The following is a 19,981-nucleotide window of genomic DNA, read 5'->3' as shown; positions in this document are numbered from 1 at the left end:
GATGCTGTATCGTCGATTAGGATGGCTTTTTTTAATCTCTTTCTACACCGAACCTAATGTGTTTTTTGGAACACTTCTAACACATTTAGGATTTCAAACTGCCAAGTCATTCACCAACATTGTGGAGACTTATTGTGTTTCTGCTAGAACCTATGCAGCCACAACTTTCCAATAGCAATTCATTGTCATTTTAACTACATCATTTTAGTGGTGAAAGGCGCACCTTATTGCAGTTTTTGGACATGTGTAGGGAATATGCATTCCATTTGCCGATACCTGACATCCCTTGATAGAAGCCGTGATTGTCCTTGTGGCTGGCAAGGGACTTGTACTTACACTTAGAAAGAACCAAAGTGGGGACAAAGATCAAACAACAGCGCATGGTAATTGTTTTGCAAACTGCATGTCAGCGTGAATGTGTGGCGCTGAAAGAGCCTTCTTTGCACGGTGCTCTAAGGCGTCAAATGCAGTTCTGAAATAGCTTGGTGCTTCTTGAAGAGGGTAATCTTTTGTAACAATCAATTACAATACATTCCCCCCTCTGTCGAGGTACTAATAGCTCCTGTCTGTGCACATGATGAGGCATGTCTTGTAAATATACACTGTTTTCCTTTTAAATGTCTTATAATATGCATGGGGAACACAGAAACACACTATGACAGAGCATCAAAGCTGGAGAAGCAATTTAGCGGAGTTCCTCAGTCAAAGAAATGAGAATGGAGCAGTTTGTGGCTTTCCTCCCATTAGCCAGATTGAATTACTGTGTTTCACTTTTAAGGGCCATCTGTTCTGGTTTAAGTCATATTTCTAAATCTGTCATGTTGTGCGGGTGTGTATGTGTGGAGAATGCTTCTTTGATGTGTGCGAACAGTTTTTTTGCTAAAAATAAAACGATGTTTAAAGACTATTATGAGATCTGTGACTTGCGTGAAAAGGCTGTTGCAGTTTGCAGACTTTTCATGACAAAGGTCCATCTTGTGTTGCCTGGCATCAGTGTTGACGACTACTCGTCGTCAACAAACTATCCTTCCGAAGGACATTAATTTCAGGACACTCGTTAGATTTAATGGACTTTGCAGTGTAACACATTTCTTTCGGATTCAGAAGGATACACATAGATACTGTATAAAGATAGCGAGAAAGATATTGCAGTGTGGTAAGACAGATAAAGTGATGGATTGATGAGGGATGTGGTTCACTCAAAGGCTGTAGTTTAAGTAGCCTCATATTGAATTGCAATATAAAAAGATTATTCAAATGCCAAACGGTATCAAAATAAACTGAGATGTGACATTGCTTTATAGTCAGCTACTTATTTTCTTAATGAAGTAATTCAGTACTTCTCATGTTTAACCTGGCCTTTTAACATTGTCAGCTTTGCAAGGTTGGACACAATTGACAGTTCTCTGAACCCCCTCCCTCAAACATAGATTGTCCAATTATAGCCTAGCAACCGTAACTAGGCAGAGCATGACTTTCATGCTTTGGATTTCTCACCATGTGGAAGCGGTGAGCACAGTTTCTACTAAGGAAGATATTCTGTATGTAAAATTTTTTTGAGTGTGATGTCCTCTTTGTAGCTTTTTCAAAATAGAAGAGTAAAAGTGTAAGGAATGGATTAAATGTTTTTTTAAATGTCCCAACATGAACTGTAAAACTTGGCATATCTAGCTAACTAGCATACCACATAAAGTAGTGTAGTGTAGTTCAAGAGCACAAATAACGTAGCATTTGTTACACTTATTTGTGGGGTACCATTGAGGAAAAAACAAAACACATTCATGTAGGCACAGTATTCCCCCACTGCATGGAAGCTGGTCCTGTTTAGCATTAGTGACTCTGTGCGGCTCTCTATGAGATTTGAGGAGGTTTGGAAAGCTTTGGAAGCCAAGTAGTTACGGTGCATGCTACATAACCACCCCATCAATGGTTAGATTCCAGCTGGGGACCTTTATTCCAGACATACCCCTCTCTCTCCTTCCATTTCTTGTCACTGTCAAACTGTCCACAACTACAGCCTTTACCAAGATAGTTACATTCACCAAAGAATATGATTACTTCTCATCCTAAAAGCCTATTCTGAATGGAATTAATAAAATATGTGTTTGATCTTTTATTTCTCCCTATTGTACTTATGATACCAGAACTAACTAGCTCTATGCTGCATTACAAGACCAATGTTGTTTCTTTATCTCTGTCTCCTACATGAATCATGGACCAGTAAGGCAGCTGACTTTTTGTTTGGGACATGCAGCTTTAGCCTTAGTCTTTTAGCACAATATGATGTATTTAGCCATCAAGTGTATATTTTAGACACCTTTTTACAAGATTCACATTTTAAAATGAGTTGGTAAATTGTCTTTCAGAGAGTTTTCAACAAATTCATGGAGGTAATGTAAGTGTTAAATTGTTTTTACTTTGTTCCCTCAAATGTTCCCAGATACAAAAAAACATTTAGTAAAGCTGCACCTTACATCAGATGCACTTTACTATATATTGGGAAAAAATTCTAATGTAGGATACAACGGGAGATTTTAATTTAATCAGTACTCTCAGGCATGCATTTCTGTCGGGTCATTCTTTTCTCTTTCTGAGTTCAAATGCTGACATGATCCTACACAATTTAGGCCTGGAAGAGCCTAAAAGAGGTCAGCAATCCACTGTGCTCTTGCAAAGATGGAGGTGCATGGCTTTAGAGGACAAAACATTTCCCTGCCAGCAGAAAGACTCTCCAGAACAACCTCTTTGCAGCCCAGAAGGCCTTGCACTGTCACTGAGTCCCACGATTGAATTGAATGGTCCACAGATTACTCAATTATTTCTATATACCAGCCTTCCATGGCAGACTAAAGGCCTATTATTGGAGGGACTGAGACCATAGGAACTTATTACATGTGTGACCTTTTAAAGCCTTTCACCGTGATGGATCTCAGGTGAGAATTTACTGGAATCAATTTTTATCTGAAAGCTCGATGCTTGCTCACCGGCCCAGCCCTGTGTGAAACATTCACTTTATAAAAGAACAAAAAGACTGAAAGAGAGAGAGACACCCCCTTGACTACTGGAAATGGGCAACATTTTAAAGCAACCCAAATGCCTTTGTGTCCTTTCCTCCCAAATTAAAGAGACTTTGAAATAGAGGGCTGGAGGAAGTGCGGGAGTATTGTGCTTAATCAAGGTAGAAATACAAAGACAGAGCCAGTTCCCCAAAGGTTTACATCAAAAGGTGCAGCCCACTTTGTGAGCTATTTATTCAGTTAAAACACAGATGGCAGGCTGCCGCAATTAATTAATCATATATGAGGCATCCTGTACCTGCTAGCAGAAAGTATGTCAGTGCTACAGAGATCTCATTTGGATATCATTGTAACTATGTGCCACCATAATAATTGCTGAATATGATTAGGACTAGCTTTGCAAGTTACGCTGGGCATAATGTACTGAATTACAATACAGAAACTACTGTTTTGCTCTCCCTTTGTATATTTTACTACTGCTTCACTGTAGCAGGGTGAAGGTTATTAGGATTTGACTTGAGTGTAGGATACAATATACAGTAGATGTCATTGATATGCTATTAGAGAAACAATGGACTGAGCTTTCTTTGGGGATTACAGGGCTCTAACTTAACTTTTTCACCACCTTCCCAAACCATCCCAAAATCCAATTAAAAACCGTCCCAAAGTTAATGCTTAAGGCTGTACTAGTATAAAATGACTGTTTTTCTAATACAATTATTTTCATAATTAAAAGTGATGTGTGGCATAAATAAAATACCATGAGAATGATTTAATTATATATTAGCTCACATTTCATGTTCACTTTTTTTTGTGATCACATTTTTCTTATTCAAACAAAACTGCAAAACATTGGTCCAGATGACACAGTGCACCTTTTCCATAATCCTTCCTTGCGATATATTGCGAAATGTCTCACTCCAAAACAAAGAGAGGAAATGCGGGAAGGAGGGAGACGCAACAAAAACACCACGGCGAGAATCACAAACAAGACACACAGAAACAGACAAACACACAAACAAATAAGACGCATTGAGTATGAGACCGGCATAAGACAAAAGGGACCAAACACACCTACAGATAGAAGCAAGAAGACTGTAGCACAAATACACAGCATGTATTTCAAGAATTTAGCTTTGCTGAGCCAAGTATCCAAAGTCTTTCCTGGCGCTCCATTTATGCGAGCCGGGGAGAGCTCTATATATACGACATTCAAAAAGGATAGGGTCCATGCATGAATAGACAAGTCATGAGGTGGTTTCCAATGGGTTGCAATTATTGTCTTGGCCGCTGTACGTTCAACAAAAACAGCACGTTTTTGAGTTTTAGAAAGCTGGGGGCTGACAGATCATTCAGAATCAAAACATTGACAGTAACAGGTACAGTATCATTAATCTGGGCAGATAATTTGGATGCAATATTTTGTTATTATTTTGTAAATCAGAAAAGGGCAACAAGCCAACGGACCCCCCTCTGTTCCCACTGTGGAGCTGTTATAGGCCTTCCACCAATCAGGAGTACTGTATCGATGAATAATGGAGAAAATGTGTGCCAGTTACCAGCTGGTGTATATGGCAATATGTTTTAGCCAATCTCCAAATTTTGATAAGATGAGAGGTACCGGTATGTCCCAAAAAATTGTTACATATACATTTTTATTGATTTATTAACAACACATGGGCAGTATTAAAAAAACAACAGTTTTTGTCACTTTTTGAAGATGTGTGTCAAGCATCCACGTTTCCGATGTTGTAGCTTCATTGCAGCAACACCCATTTTTGAAGCATTGTCTACTGTCATGGCTACAACTTTGTCAAAATCAGCTTTATTGGCACATACACAAATCAATATTTTTCTCAAGGGGCTTCACAATCTGTACAGCAAACAACATCCACTATCCTTAGACCCTTGAGTCTTGAGCGGTTATCCAAGATGGCTTTGATTTTGTCCCTCGTCCTCCTCTCCGCCACTGCCTCCACACATTTAGTTCCAACCTGATCACCTAGCTTGTTGAGAGTGCTGACCTCCAAATCTTGATGCTACCACCCCAGCACACTGAGAAAAGATCTGCTGGAGCCTGTTGCACACACTAGAAGATCTGAGTCTGCTCAAGAAGAACAGTCTGCTCTGGTCCTTCCTGAAGAGGGCTTCAGTGTAAATCCAAATTCAGTGAAGTAAAAAAATATTTTTAATACATTTTATGAAATGTCTTCACTTCATATATTATATATGGACATACATGGATGTAAACTGCAGCTTGACTGGTTGGCAGAGGCATACACCCACAAGGCGGTAATTTTAGTTTGATGCAGGGTTTGGTTAAATATCAGAGTGCTTCTATCATAGCAACTAGTTAATGCATTCACTAAGCTTAAATAAGATGAAGTGAAAACCAAAAGGGTTCTGTGTGCTGACAACAAAGCGTGAAAGAACCGCTTGAGTGGAGGCAAGTCTACTATGTTAGCTCTCTTAAATGTATACATAGTACATGCTATAATACACAACATTGTCTCTCTGTACTGCATTGTGTATAATGATGGAATTGTGAAAATGACCACTGGCAGTATGATTTTTCAAGCATGCACAGAGCTGTCAGTCTTCCTCTATAATACCATTACCTTTTTTTTTTTTTAAATAGTCAAATAAAATTGAAATATTTAATACTCAAATGCAGCCTGTTATAAATATGTACTACAGCACTCAGGCTTTTGCATTGTCAATGCCACTAATAAGCATGTGGTTGTTGTTACACGTTCTGTCCGCTAGAGGAACATCGGCCTTGCCTTGACAGGGACTTTCGTTGCGGCGCATTACATTTCTGGCACACCACTCTCTGTATACATTCATTTTCCACCACGAGCACATGTCGACAAACACAAATCAACAGAGAACTCTGTATATTAAACATTATCTAACAAGTGTAGTGAAACGGCTCTGTTGTAAAGGCTAACGGTGCTCAGTCAGCACAATGACCTCATGTTAGAAAGCACTGTCAAAATGATTCGTTATAAACTATGTAAGAATAGTGTTAGCCACGATGCTAACGGCATTGATAATTGAAACGGTGCTGTCACTACTGTTTTAGTGATTTATAAGCAACCTGTTTGTTGAAGATTGCCACATTACTGAGAGTACAACTATTAGAAGGTAATAAATGAAGTCGAAGCTAACTCTGACAGCTTTAGGGCAGCCATCATTAACTTTAGCTGTTTCCAACTCCCAGCTAAGCTACTAGCTATGTCTCACGACGCAGTTAAGAAGCAATAACGAGCTAACTGATGATAACGTAAGCATTTTGACTCGGTGGATGTCAATTTTAAAACTATTTCCCATCCTTCTTCCAATTCCCAGCCGCAACCTGTCACTCCCCCCTGTACTAACGTGACTCGGTATACGTAGAAAGCTTTGAAAGAAGGTCTGGCAAAGCGAGACTACTGGGTCGGCCTGCACAATATTGGAAAAAAACTGACATTGAGATATTTTTACCCCCTGCAAAATATATTGCGATATTAAAAAAGTAAAAGTAATTTTTAAAATATGACATAAATAGCTCTATTTGGAAATAATAAATCAGTCTTAACTACCGCTTTTATTTTGTAGGGGAGTGCATCTACATAGAAGATAAAAATGAAAACGGTTCTTTTCTAATGTGAACCATTCTTTGTTAAACTTTAATACTTTACCAACACCAGAGGAAGTCAGCGCTGTGACTACTCTTCTGAAGTGATTTTGGAGAGGGAAATTAGGTAAAAATACGCTGGTTGACTAGCATGACACCATTGTATTCATATAATTATCAATCCAGGTTAAAGTGTATGACAATGACTGCATGTTGCTTCCTCTAAATTTCAGGTTGTGGTCGACTAGCGGGGCCAGCTTGTTTGTTTGATAAATTGATCAGACCTGCACGTCACACGCTCTAGCAACCAACTCTGTATCAGAACAATTAAATCAGTGTAAATTACATTAGATCAGACACAGACTTCTGTAGTAGATTAGTGTTACGTCTCCAGCGTTGAGGCTCCAAACCTTAACGTTAGTTGGGATAGACTTACCCCTTGTTTCTTTAGGCTAACTATATTAGCTTTAGCCTGGCTGGTAGCAGCTTTCTGCGGGGGAAAATGGCCGGGGTTCGTTGTGATTATGTTGCATTAATCAGGTGATTTAGTTCGTATTTGCAGCAAACATAAAACACTGACTACTGTAGCTTCACTGACTACCCATCAAAAACTATGCACATGTGTCAGCGGGAGCTGCTGCCTACGGTACTTTTCTACACACGGAGAGCCTCGCTTCCCATAAAAATAAACCCTGTCGGACTAACATCACATACACACGTTGGCCACATGGCTACCTGTCCTAAAGGGGAAGGGTCAACTGGTAATAATGATGTAAAAGGAGAACGGTGAAAGTTTACTTTTCTATCAAGCAGCAAAAAAAGATTAGCATCAACATCGCAACATAGGTCATTTGGGACAGGTCTGCTTTCTGTCCCCAGAGTCGTAACTAAACAGGGTGAAGCAGCATTCAGTTTCTATGCTCCTCATATCTGGAATAAACTCCCAGAGACCTGCAGATTCGCTGCTACTCTCAGTTCTTTTAAATCAAGGCTGAAGCCCTTTCTTTTTGATGTTGCCTTTCTTTAAATGACTGTTCATTTCTTTAATGTTTAATTTCTTATGCTGCACTGTAACTTTTACTCTTGTGTTTTATGTGTCTTAATGTTCTTATTTTTAACTGTTTATTCACATGTTTTATCTGTTTTTATTTTTTAACTGTTTTTTAACTGATTTTGTGTAAAGCACTTTGAATTGCCTTGCCTATCGAGCATGCGCACATCGCAATGTTGATGCTAAAATACAATATTGTTCAGCCCTACTACTCTGTACGTAACGTTAGCTCCAAATGCCTTGTGTTTCTCACCCCGACTAACTTATTGTTCATCAGACGTGACATGACAAAAGCATTTCGTTTCACATGTGGGTAGGCAAAGGCGAGAAGAGGGAGACATTCAAATAGTAATTTCAGCATTCTATAGTACTGATTTATTTTACTATTCAAAGTCGGTTTTTGTTCCAACAGCCCTAGTGAGCACATTGTTTTTACATTTGGGAAGTAGAGCTGTGGTTACAACCATCTTTTATTCCAGTTGTACAAAGTGATGGACACCAAGACAGGTACTAAACTGGTACCGGATCCGGACTGGTCAGTACCAAAGTATCGTTAAGCTCCAGGACAAACGATACTATCCTAACGATACCCATCCCTAGTTGTACACTGAACAAACAGAATACAACACATTTAATGCCTAAATACAATACAAACTACTCCACACTTTTCTTTTCCTCTCTCACTCTCTGTCATTCACACACTTATACATACAGATATTCACCCCTGTTTAGGTAGTGGACTTTGATCTCTCACCTTTTTTGGGGCATTTTATACATGACATGTTCCCACCCATTCCCATACTGTGCATCCTTGAAAGTGTAAGAAGACTGCATCAAAAACAGAGAGATAATCAAAAATAATATGCACTATACATTCTGTCCAGATCATCCATACTCAACAAGGTGATGCGCTCTCTTTTTTTTCTTTACGAGGGCAGAAAATTGCACATGTAATAAAATCCAATTTTGTATTTCATTCTGAGAACTACAATAAACACAAAACAAGACGTAATAAGCTTTTCAAAAAGCTGATTACCAAAGCAATTTATTGGGCTGTGTTAAAGCAGCGCTGGAAAGTGGAAGGGACCACATTCCAAATCTTCTCTCCCTCAAGCTCTTTGCTTTCCATGTTATTAGCTGGACTGCTTGGTGAGAGCCAATCTGATCAACTTATTTTACTATATAATGCTCCAGCTCCCGTTGAAAGCTGTTAAAAAAGGATTGTGATTGAGGTCATCCTTTGCATCCCTCACGTTGGTGAATGCTGCAACTTATATTACCATAACCATGTTTGGATTTGGTACGTGAGAGGGACAAAGCTCAATACACATAACTGTAATGCCATTTTAACATTTACATAGAGTTGCTGTATCTGAATTATATCAAACACACCTATCCACAGGCCTGCATAGTCAAACTGTGTTTGTTGTCAGGGTTTAGACGCTACTAAAGTGGATCACTATAGTGTATAAATGAAGGCCTGCACTCTGAGAAATATACTAATGATACAATGTTCCTGTTATCAGACACTAGCAAAATATGGATACATTGCTAAAGTTAAACCATCTACTTAGATTACTGTTTTATTCTCACCATTTTAGTTATGTTGTTTTTGTTCACAAACACTGATATAAAAGCAATATTGTGGAAAATATTTTAGTTTTTTTTTGTCTGCAGCATTGAATTGTAGATATCTTAAATTAGCTTCAACTTTGGGTATGGTTTGAGTAATGAGCAAAAAGTAAAAAGTCTGCAATATATTTTTGAATATAAATTGAGGCACTGATGGCACAGGAGAAAATGCTATGTGGGGATTATTCACACTTACATAATGTTAGGATGAAAACCAGGCGCTTCTCATTTTGGTCACTTATCCCTCATTGTAAAGGTCTGTATATTTCATTGCTGGTGCAGCAGCTTAGGGGATACATTTCAAAGCAGCAAATAAAAATTGGCTAAACTTCCAAAATTAGCACTTCAAAGTCAAACATGATTTGCAGCGGTGGAAGGGGTGGAAGCAGTGTGACTGTGAAAGACTGCGTTTGTAAAAGCTAACTCTGTGTGTGTGTGTGGTGTGTGTGTGTGTGGGGGTGGTTGGTGTGTGTGTGTGTGTGTGGTGTGTGTGTGTGTGTGTGTGTGTGTGTGTGTGTGTTTTGAAACTGATGTACAGAGTTCAGCATTAGGCCTTAGAACCAATTTCTAGGCAAATTGGTTTCATTTAAGAATGAGATCACAGAGTAAGCAAACCTCTTTCAGGGCAAGTTCATGCATCTGTAGCCATTTATTTCAGCTTTATATGCATTGCTTGGCACAGGCTGTTTGTAGGTAGAATATGCATAATCTTAGCCTTGGGCACCATGCTATAGTTAACTTGTTCACATTTACCTGTTATTACCATGGAGTTTAATAGTTTCTTCCATTTCATTGCATTCTGTCAAAAAGCGCTTCAGCAGTAATTTAGTGTTTTGTTTTCTATACTCCTTCCAGCACTGTTGTGGAATCAGTGCTAATCAAGGCCACATGCAACTAATTGCCTTCTCCAGTCTCTTGCATTTAGCACAAGCAGATCCATCAGGCATCAGTGGAACATATGTTGGAGTTTTTAAGTGGGTGTTAAAATCAGTTAATTTATATAATATAAAGTATAAGGAGAATAATAGTCACTTAACCACAGTTAGCGTCTTTGCTTGTATTTTTTATTTATTTTAAGAAACTGTAATCAGCAAATTTGAAAACAAATGCTATAGCTTTGTCTCTGATGCTGTAAGGTCACAGTTGTTTGTTTTGAAGGACAGCATAATGGTTCATAGAGAGTAGAGAATATAGATTATCCATTCAAATTATTATATAATAAACATTACACCTACGTTCATTATCATGAACATTACTTAGTTTTTTTAGATGATGAGATGCTTTTTTATTTTAAAACAGTAAAATGCCAAATCCCACGTATACCCACTAAATGGCAATTAGGGTTGGCATAATTTAAATGTAAACTCCCACCTACTTGCGCACACTCACAAAAAAACAGGCACAGCGTTACGTACTGGCTGGTTACATTCAGCTAAAGACACGTAACGTTAGCTTACCAGTATGCTGGAGCCTGATTAGTCCGGACACCATGGCCACTGCCAGATTAAGAAATGACAAAGAAACAACAGAAAATTCTCCTGGTTCCCTGAAGTCACTATGTGGCAAAATTTTTGCCTTCCTCGTGAGTGAGTTATGGAAACAAACAACGCAGGTAAGGCATGTGGGCTCTGATGGGACTCCATGGTGCCTTCAGGTACACTTGTTAAACAAATGCTGCATTTCATTTAGCCACTAAAAAATTGTTGTTGCAAAGTACCCTTCTGCTCTCTAGTGGCTTATATTGTGGCTTTGCCGTTCCTGTTGAAAAAAAATGTTTAAATTGAATTGAATCCTTACCTTAAAGTCATAAGTAAAATCAAATTTTGTATTTGGAGAGTTGTGAAGCCCCTACTGGCAATATATCCAATACTGTCATAGTACTGTAATACGCAAATAGTAGCACTTTTGCCACGTCATGCACAGTTTATATATATTTATTATGTTTATTTATGTATATGTTTTTAGCCAAGGTGGTGTCGAATGGCAGTCCGTCCTTTGGCCCACCACTTTGGTTTAAACGGAAATATCTCAAATATTGGATGAATTGCTTTGAAATGTTGTCAAGACATTCATGGTGCCAAGAGGACGGACACTTCTCACTTTAATGAACACTGACTCTTCTGATATTCAAGGATACATTCTAACTATTTTGGTGATCCTCTGACATTATCTCAATGCCAGGGGCAGGTCAAAGTTTTCCCTTATGTTATGATAGAAAAAAATTGGTACAGACATTCATGGTTCCCAGAAGATACATCTTGCTGACTTTCTTTGTTATATATCTTGACTATCTGATGGTTTGCTGTGAAATGTGGTCCCCAGAGGATGGATGGTAAGAACTTTGATCCCCTGACTGTTCTTCTACCACCATCATCTGGTCAACGTCAACCTGCAAAATGAATGAAATTCCCATCAGCCTCAGCTGTACTGTGTTTAGTACAAATTAGCGAATGTTAGCTTGCTAACATGCTGAACCAAAATGGTGAGCCTGTTAAACATTATACCTGCTTAACAGTAGTCATTGTCATTGTTGGCAATCTGATGTGAGCATTTAGCTCAAGTACAACCTCACAGAGGCTAACATGGCTCTATTTTAACAATATAACCGCACTGCATGAAGCGCAGGTGCATTTAGGGCGAGTTCAAATCCACTCTTGCTAGTTTGACGGCAGAAAAAAAGGGTCTGTGTGCCAAGCACATGGTTCAAAAGGGTTATACTTAGTGTCGTCGTTAATTCGTAGGTGTGTTTTGGGCATAACATGCAATAAACCAATCAGTGTGTCATCTCCCATTTACTTTAAAAGCCAGGCATGTTTTTACCTTGGAGCATTGCTATTCTTGCACTGTAATATTTTTATATGTAATCTTTTGCATGTTTGTGTGCTGCTGCGCTTGTGTGTGTGTGTGTGTGTGTGTGTGTGTGTGTGTGTGTGTGTAACAAGCATATTGTGAACTCAGTGCTTAAGCCTAGGCACATTTTACTAATGCGCCGTTAAAATAACAATAAATGCTGCGCTATTGACTTTGGACCAGATTTTTTGTTGGTCAGTGGCGCTTCCCTGCTGCCTCAAGATAGTAATATGCCAAGAATTAACCTGAACACTCCCTGTAAGACCAGCATGCAAATGGCCGCAAAGATGGGTGCAGTTGCATTTGCTGTTTAAACGATGTGGGCAATGTATGGAAATTGACAACTGCGTCGGTCTTAAACTGGCAAAGTATAGCAAGCAGGTCTGCATGATTTATGTTATATCGGGCAAATTTGTAGGTTGTGATTTTTTTCCATTGCCAATGCAGGATGTAGTGTATCCTTTTGTATTGTAGCAAAGTAGAATGTAAGGGTGTGGCGATTGGTGTGGTGGACTGGTGTCTGTCATAGCCCATCCAAAACTCTGATGCAGAAGATCAGAATCCATTGCAGACCTGCAATCAATGTTTTGTCTTTTTTTGACATAACAACTGTTCTTCCATAACATTAAACAAGCCGTTAAGTGGCTTAACCTTCACCATATCTTAACCATAGTTAGTTAATTGGCCATACCCAAATTGTTTTCCTTGACTTAACCATATTATAGTTGCCATTTGCAAATATTGAACAAAAAAATGTTAAAACGCTGGGATTGAATGTTACAAAACATTGTTTTCAGAGTCTTTGACTCAATGTTGTAGGGTTGTATCATGGCAATAAAATCTCTTAAAGGTTCCACTGGCACAACAACCGTATTGGGGTACATTATTGTAATATTGTTAAATGTTTGTGAAGGGGCATTTCTAGTATACAAACTTACTGTCCCATGAAGACAGTATTATGTTTTGGAATGAAAATGATTGTCCAGAGCAGAATAGATAATAATTTGAATTTTCCACATGGCAATAATGAGGTTGATTCCTTGCCAAGAGTTGGACACCACACCATTTTAGAGAATACACTGGCAGGAGGCTACTTTGAATATTACCTGTAGTAATCAAATTACTACAAAAACTATCTGTTCATTCTCCCAAACAAGTCTCATCCGTAAAATTAAATTCAGTACAACTGTTGCAGTGTTGATGGATCCGGAGTGAAACACATAATCAGTAGTTTCACTTAGACATTTGGCAGCCTTTCCACTTATCTGTCTTCCTTGTGGTTTTTATTCTATGTGCACCCTTTATGACCATGCTCTGCTGACAGCTGTCCCTATGTCAATATGAATGTCTGTCAGGAGAGATTATACATCACATGAATCGAGGCAGATAATGAGCAAGAGAGAAGGGCACTTTTAAACACCCCCTTGTGTGTACCATAGGACACAAGCCAAGCTAATTAAGCAGATGCCATAATGCAATAATCAGGAACACAGAGTAGGTTGGAGAATTCACAAACTTGAGTCATACCAGCCCAACATTTGGTGCTTAAGAACTTCTCCACTAAAACAAGCAGATGGAAATGCCAAACTGCAGTGCATGTGTATTTTTGTATGTAAGAATGCCTGTGTGTGTCATGTTTAGTAATTTTCTGAGTTCATGTGTGACTGTTCATACCTTATTCTTCATGTGCGTGTGTTTTATTATATGGTTAGAATAAAAAATTGTGTTTTGTAGACTTGTACGTATATATACACAAACATGTGTCTGTGCATGACAGAACACACCTCTGAATCTATGAATTTACAGCTGGGGACAGTGTTACCTGGTGAGATTTTTTCCTCATTATTTTTCAGGAAAATGAGCAATCAGCTATTATGCATGGAGCCTGATTGTGTCCCTCTGTAAATCAATCCAGGAATTGCAATTAAAATACTCTCTTATGTGGTTTAATTGATGTCTACCTAATCCTTTATTTGCACACCTGCCAGTGAGTCTGAATTTTTAATGAATTTGTAATTAATGCTCTTTGCACACTTGATTTATGTGTTAGCAAATTATATTGCTGTTCTGTGTCCTGCCAGAAAAAAAGTGTCTACAGAATGTCACATCTGAAGTTTAACCGCTTTCACCAAAAAGGAAGAAGCATATGTAGGTTTGACAAATTTTGTTGAGGTGTGTACTAACACTTTCCTAAACGTGTCCAACAATATTTGAACCCAGAGAGATCTGTAATTTTGGACAAGGCAACGGACCATTGCCATTACCTTTGGTTGCCTGTCAACGGCCCCATTGTGAATGCGTCAGCGTTTTTGGTTGTCTGCCAAAAGCTGTCATAAATTGACTTTCTATCCAGTTTCAAGCCACATGTTTAGACACACTTTTTAGATCTTGGTTGTTTTTAAATTTATATTTTACCGGTATGAAGGATATTAGTCATGGGCATCTGGATTTCTCAGAAAAAAAAGCTGAGCAAACTTTCGAAAAAATCGAAATCACTAAAATTCTGTCTTCTGTTGTTTTGATTATAAAACCCGTAACAGCAGACATTTTTATAATATTTATAAAATAAATAGTAGGGCTGTCTAAAATTTAATAACAGACTTATTGCAGGACCATCATTACTTATCGGGTTTAATAGGCCTGAAAGCTGTTTTGTGACCAGTTAAAAATGCTGATTTATAAACGCAAAATTCCTATTAACTTCATAATGTTTTTTGACGCATGATTAGTAGTGCTGTAACTATATGCAATATGAAATGGAAATCGCAACACTGCACAAACCTGTGTCACGGAGTGAGAAGGCAGAATCGAGAAACGCCCTTTCCAACTGACAGAGTGATCCTTCCCGTACAGATCTAATGCTACCACATCTTTAAATTAAAGGGAGGAGATTTTCGGCACAAACACTGGTAACGCTAACAGAGTTATAATGTTACGACTGGCCGCTGTTCTGATTCGGGGGCCTGGGCCTGTTTTCCAGTGGTTCAGTATAAGGCATGGATACCCGACCCAAACCCGGGCTGGGCCTGGTTCGGACAGATATTTAGAAATTATGGTCGGGTTCAGGTCAGACTCGGTCACATCAGAACAATAAGGCATTTGTTGTAAAATAGTGCTGCGGCTCCTTTAAGAGGGCTCAGCGTGTGAGGGTCTGCATGTGTGGAAAGCAAGGGGGTAGCTCCTATGGCGCCATTTTGATGCTAACAAGCCATCACCTGCCTTTAGTTTCAGTGACTGCCATTCATTTGGATGTCACTTTGCCAGCAAATAACTTTACATCTGAAGCGTTTAAAGACTCTCTTTGTATATTGTTTATTTCTAAAGAAACACAACAATGTATAAAGGGCTTCATTACCTTGTATCCTACGTTATGGCTCTTTTGCAGACGTTTTTGTGAAAATCGGCCAACGATTGTGTCATAACCACACAACTTACTGTCACATAGTTCTAATCAAAACCAAATAGTAAATAAGCATGTCTGTGTTAAAATAAATGAACAAATAATTGAAAGAGTAAATGCCACGAAATTCCTTGGAGTTTATATTGATGAAAATTTAAATTTCAAATGCCATATTGATCACCTAATTAAAAAATTATCTAAATATGTCGGACTATTTTTTAAACTAAGACATTTACTTCCACACCCTACACTGCTCACCTTATATAAAACTTTGTTTGAACCGCATTTAAATTATTGTAATACTATATGGTGTAACACTTTTCCTAGCCATTTGGGAAAACTACAGAGTTTACAGAAAAAAGTTATACGGGCATTAATGTGGTCTGAGCCTAACACCCCCACTCGTCCTCTATTTCATCGTCTTGGATTATTGAGGCTCACGGAACATAACGTATATCATAATGCCTGTATGATGTTCCAGGTTGTTCACAGGTTAAACGGTAGGTTATGTGAGCTTGTCCCAATCTGTCGTCCCCTGTATACCTATGATACAAGGGGAAAATACCGAATTACTGGTAAAAAACGTCGGTTAAAATGTACGAGCCTGGTATAGTTTGTAGGGGACCGCAGATTTGGAACGAGCTTGAGGAAAACTTAAAATTGTTGCATTCTGTCTCCATCTTTAAGAAACGTGTCAAGGAAAAATTGCTTTCTTCATATTGTTGATCATTTTATAAATGCTACAATTTGTGCTGGGATTGTTTATTTGTTGTTTGGGTTTTGTTTGTTTTGTTTGTCTATGGTAATTGAGTTTTGGAGGTGTGTTGGTTGTTGTGTTTGTTTTCGGGCCCCCTCTGAAAAGCTTTTAGTAGCTTATTTGGGGTTCCCATTTCATGCGTCCTGTATAGGATTGTTGTGCCTCATGGAATTGTGTCTGAATGTACAATAATGACGTGTGAAATAAACGAAACGAAACGAAACGAAAACGAATTACCGAACAATACAGGAGAAGCTCTTAGGCAGTTTCGACTTACATCAGCTGTTTAGGTTTTATTACTAATGTTAACTAGCATGTTAGTTAGCAGTAATTAACCTGTGCCTATGTTATCTCCTAACATATACCTACGCTCTCCGTCTTTGCTGATTGGGAGTGATTTTGATTTCTCTTGGCACAGCTACCAGAAGGCTTACAACTTTCAGACACGTTGCCCACGTCTCAACTACGTCACCAAGCTCAGTTGGAGGCTGCGCAGAACGCCTAGCCCTCACCGGAAAAGTGCTTCTATTTTCCTTCACTGGTCTCCGTTCAGAACAACGGGATCTGTTGGTCCACTTCTTTAACTGTCAATGGTTGTAGATGCGACCGGAACAGAGTTGGTGGAATAAGTTTAAGTTTTGTACACAGTTGTGTGCAGTGTGCGAAATAACCCCCAGACTGAAAGCCAAGTTCATTCGTTTGCTCCCCAGAAACAGAATTTTAACCCCATTGTTATTCATTTTATGATGTCGGCCCTGGAGGTAACGAGTCTCCCCTGGTTTTCTGACCACCACGGTCGGAAACGAAGCAAGCAGGAAAGGTTAAAACATTAAACATTTTAAATTAAACAGCTTATTAACGTGCACTAATTCGCTCATCTGTTGACATTTCCAAATGTCTTCTTACAGTTGCTTAATAAAAGTGCTTTCCACACATAAAACGTAGCCTACATGTGTCATTAGTATGATGTAAAAAAATTAGATTTTAACTGTGTCAGACGCAAGCCGGGCTCGGACAGAAAAATTTGGCCCGATCAGGACTCAGTAAACTGCCATTAGCGTTAATAGCACCGGAGTTAAGGGCTAACTGGGTTTGGATTGCTGTATTGATAGTGGCTGGCTGCTAGCTGGTTGCTAGCTGGCTGGGGGGTGACTGTGGAGGTCATGTCCCCGGGGCTGTTGTCTGCTCTCATTCCGACTGAAGCCTTGCAGCGCTGGGAGACTGAGGCAGACAGGCAGGGGTGTGCTAGCTAGCGACATTATCATTAGAATAATTCTCTATCTATACAGTTAACGTTGATGAATTTGTAGGTTAGTCCAGAGTTGTTAACCGTGGTCAAAACAATCATACTAAAAATTTAAAAAGAGCGCTCTCCCCCCTTGGGGTGGATAATCGAGCTGTTCCACTTAGTGCTCCCTCTAGAGGCCTGGAGAACTTTTGTTTTTGAATTTGGATGCAGGTTGTTTTTTTGGCATCTGCTTTTGTTTTTGCATCGCTTCTTTTTTCGGGGGTTGTGTGCTTTTCTTTTTGCATTGTTTCTATATTTGCAACATGTTTATGTATTTGGTTTTGTTGTGTATATTTGCAGCGCGTTTGCTATATGCTGCACATGTTTTGTCAAATCAATTAGGTTGTTTTCTTCATTTGCTTGTGTTTTGTCTATTTGCATGTGCTTTCTTAAGTTGCAGGTCATGTGCCCCTGTTGGCCACCGTACAGGTGCTCCCACAGAGCATCTCATACAGAGGGTGAATCCAGGTGCAGCAGCCATGGGCAGTATGAGAAAAATAAAGTAAACATGTTCTTGTACAAACTGAAAATACAAGCATTATCCTAAAAATGCTAAATAATAGTTGCCTTTTAAGCATTTACACAGGTAGACATGAGGTGCAACCTGTTTTTTGTAGGACAGGTTTGATCTAAACCCTGACCAGTTATTTAGTCTTTGAAGCATGCATTACACACATGCATTGGTGAGAGACTGGTATCATACAGGCATTCCAGCCACTTATAACATCACATTGAAACAAAGTGAAGTTCAGATGACTAACTGCATGCCTTTTTGGTTGCTGGGTCTAACATGTCACATAAAGTATGAGGTGTGGTAACGTGACGTCAAATGTACCAGGGGGAAATTAAAGGTTAGAGACCCACTGTCCAGACTGATATATGGCATATTACCTGTTATTGAACTTGAACTTAAATCAAATTTATGATATGATCTAACAGATATTTATTTTTCTAAGCCATGTCCATTTGCTTTCTGCTTAGGTTCTTTCTCTGTTTTTTTGGTTTTCATGGTTTCAACATTTAAGAAACATGGTTGTTTAACGTTTTTCTAATAATAACATGACAGTATGGAGCTTTTAACGTGGCAGAATTAATTTACGTCAACCCAAATTAGGGTTGAATTGAGCCAAAGTGGCTCTAAAGCGCTAAATTTATGAGCTGAATGTAAAACAATTAGTCGACATATAATACACTCGATCAAAAAAATGACCAGCAACAATTTTGAGATTTTAATAATCGTCAATCATTTCAATAACTTTTCAAAGAAAAGTGACACACCTTGACCAGTTCCCACTCTTCCATTATTATGTAGATTTTCTGCTTTTCTTTTTTTTATTCTAAATCATTGTAAATGAATCATTGTAAATAAATATTGTGGGGGTTTTATCGATTTGATTAAACAATGAATCGAAAACATAAACATGAGATTAATCAAATCAGAAAATAACGTGTATAGCCCTATAATAATTAATAATAAAAAAAATAATAAAAATAATAATAAATTGGCTAAAAAATAAATCAAAACGGGTATAATAAAGAATGCGGCACACTTGTCACCCTGCAGTCCCAAACCTATCTTGCATGTTTAGTCTATTAAAGTTAATCAGATCTGACTTTTTGATATTTTTTAAATCACAGGTATGCAGTGAGCTGCCTATAATATATCCATATTTTTATCACCCACATTGTGTTATTTGCAGCAATGATGAAGATTGCCAATGTCAAAAAAATAATTACTTGATTAACTACATGTAATAAGCAAAGTCATTGACAGGATTTACCCCTTGAAGGATCAGCTGAATATCTGACAGCTCCACCAGACTTTGTATATTGTTGGCTCTTGGTTTGTGTATCAGAAAGAACTTCATCAGATAAACAGACCATTAACTAGAGTCTTCTGGGAAGAGTACTTTTTAATACAGCTCTGCACCTCTAATGCTGATGAGCTCAAACTCAATGAGTATTTATTTTCTCTCTAATTTATTTGCTTTTGCATTTAATTTCCAGGCCAATTCACCCTTATAATCAGATGGCAATTAGTGAAGCATGAATCACGGAGAGCAGCTGAGCTTAACTCACTCCCTTTCATGACACCTGCACGCTCACAACAACACAGTTTGAAGAAGCATTCTTTTATTCCAAATAAAGTCGTAGTTCATTTTAAACAGCATTTCTAATTCCATCAGAATTCTGTAAAATGTAATAAAACTTGTTTTGTTGCATCATGTTGCGAAGAAGTACTTCAAATATATTTTCTCTTACAAAGCTTTTTATAGCTTTGCAATTTTTTTGGAGACATAATTACATATTGGCACATGGGCCAACTTCCGACAACTTTGGTTTTAGTACAAGAGAAAAAACTCACTA

The 19,981-nt window shown here is 38.4% G+C and overlaps 1 long non-coding RNA gene across 1 annotated transcript; it reads left to right on the top strand.

Annotated features, from left to right (window-relative positions):
* The first annotated feature begins 4,855 nt into the window (after positions 1 to 4,855).
* LOC116690775 (uncharacterized) lies at positions 4,856 to 19,977 on the top strand. The gene is made up of 3 exons (XR_004332367.1): positions 4,856 to 4,929; positions 17,453 to 17,455; positions 19,967 to 19,977. It is a non-coding gene; the product is annotated as an uncharacterized LOC116690775 (long non-coding RNA).
* Positions 19,978 to 19,981: the final 4 nt, after the last annotated feature.

Source organism: Etheostoma spectabile, chromosome 1 (assembly GCF_008692095.1).
Source record: "Etheostoma spectabile isolate EspeVRDwgs_2016 chromosome 1, UIUC_Espe_1.0, whole genome shotgun sequence".
In the NCBI taxonomy this organism is placed as follows: Eukaryota; Metazoa; Chordata; class Actinopteri; order Perciformes; family Percidae; genus Etheostoma; species Etheostoma spectabile.
This window is presented reverse-complemented; position numbering and strand designations above follow the sequence as displayed.